The sequence below is a fragment of the Lemur catta genome, chromosome 16 (assembly GCF_020740605.2).
Source record: "Lemur catta isolate mLemCat1 chromosome 16, mLemCat1.pri, whole genome shotgun sequence".
Taxonomy (NCBI): Eukaryota; Metazoa; Chordata; class Mammalia; order Primates; family Lemuridae; genus Lemur; species Lemur catta.
The window spans coordinates 7,086,832-7,088,849 of record NC_059143.1 but is presented as its reverse complement, the minus strand read 5'-3'; the positions used below and the strand labels follow the sequence as shown (position 1 = coordinate 7,088,849).

Below are 2,018 nucleotides of genomic sequence, written 5' to 3'. Positions count from 1 at the left end.
AAACCCCGACGGGAAGGCACTTCTAGGGGACAGAGGAGCAGGCAGGTGCTTAGAGAAGAGGAGCATCCTTCTCTGCACTGCCTTTCTGCTTCTTTAAGTTGATCCTGGGTTCTGAAGATTCATCTTTGTCCTTGTCCTTCTCCTTCCCCAAAGACTTTCAAGCCCTCCATTCAGTGAGTGCGTTTTCACTGAGCATCTACTACATGCCAGGTGCAGCCAGCACCCATCTCCCTCTCCCTCCCTCTGCCCCTTCCTCAGCCGCTGAGACCTCCCCTTCACACCCACCCACACTTAAGGCCCTGGGCCATGACCGACTGGGAATGTGCTGGCACTGCACACTCGGCCTGTGTCAGGCACAGCACGGGGAGGGAGGAGGCCTAACCAGGGCTCAAGTGCCATGGGAATCACAACAGTGCCATATTTATCCTGCACAAACAATCAGTGTGCACAAATTTCAGGATAAGTCTGAGAGCTGCACTGTCAGTTGCTAAAAAATTCATTGAATAAAAGAAATATATGTATTTATTTATTTTGCTATGCAAAAGCATAAGTATTTCTCTCCAAATATGTCAACATGAATGTTTGCTTTTTTAATTTTTAAAATTAAGGACATACTTCCTGTTTACCAGGTCTGAAAAAAAAAAATTAAGGACAAAGAATATTCCGCATCAATTGCTATTAGGTACACTGCAAATTTCAAATGAGAGGGGAAATAAAAAAAAGACACATATATATATTTTGCTCCTAATTCACTAATGTTATTGCAAACTTTGTTGCTATTTGAGACAGCTTGTGAATGGAATGATATATAAACACCTTGATAATAGTAAATTTGGTCGAGGAACTAACTAAAAGGCTAACTTGAATGTATAGAATGCCTAACTTTATTCTGATTTAAGAAATGCAGCCTTTTATATATAATAATAGAACTAAGCAGCAGATATTCTTTGCTGACTTAAGAATTGAGATCCTAGGTCAGGCACAGTGGCTCACGCCTGTAATCCTAGCACTCTACGGGGCCGAGGTGGGAGGATCACTTGAGGTCAGGAGTTCAAGACCAGCCTGAGCAACAGTGAGATCCCATCTCCACTAAAAATAGAAAAATTAGCCGGCTGTGATGGTGTGTGCCTTGTAGTCCCAGCTACTCAGGAGGCTGAGGCAGGAGGGCTGCTTGAGCCCAGGAGTTGGAGGTTGCAGTGAACTATGATGATGCCACTGCACTCTAGCCTGGGCCACAGGGGGAGACCCTGTCTCAAAAAAGAATCAAGATCCTGTTGTTGCTGTCCACAGAAGATGCTGGGCCAGAATAGTGTCATCACTGCTGGTGTATTCAGGGTCCTTTTTGTGGGTACTGCATTTACTTTGACCAAAATAGATGAAGTGACCCCAACTTCAAGGATAGGCTGAGAGAATGAAGAAAGAAACAGAAGCCAGCCAGGGAGAGAGCTGGGCTTTCCAAGTTGCCTGACCTTAAGGAAGCTGAAGCTGTTCAGAAATCCTTCCTTGAAGAAACGCAGCTCAGTGGAGTTAGTGGCTCAAGGTGGATATGAGAATGCATGAGCCACCTGACAACTGCACAGCAAGTAGTTACTGCAAGGGTCACAGCAAACTCCGCCACCACCAGTGTTCCAGATGCTTCTGACTACGCTCCCCCAAAATTAGGGAATTGTAAGTGCTTAGAGCTTAGCTGACCATGATGTGGAGTGAGAAACAAATGTCAACACTACAAAATCTCAGTTAAAAATGTTTTTGAAGTCCTTAACTCTGAATTTGAGCAGCCTTGGAGGAATAAGGGCAAATATATTTGTTATGGACCATCTTACACTGAAATTTACTGGAGTTGATGCTTACTTTGTGTAGATCCATTTGTCTGTTTCATTTATTTTTCCCAGCAAAAAGTATATTTCTATAGAGAGCTTTTTATTTTATAAATACACTATGAGTTACCAAAATATCATGGATTTTGTTTATTCCTAAAACATGCAATTTAAATGTACATATACCATTACTTATGTTAA

At 42.7% G+C, this 2,018-nt stretch overlaps 1 pseudogene; it reads left to right on the top strand.

Annotated features, from left to right (window-relative positions):
• Positions 1-1,293: 1,293 nt before the first annotated feature.
• LOC123621749 lies at positions 1,294-1,707 on the top strand (annotated as a pseudogene).
• The last annotated feature ends 311 nt before the right edge of the window (positions 1,708-2,018 follow it).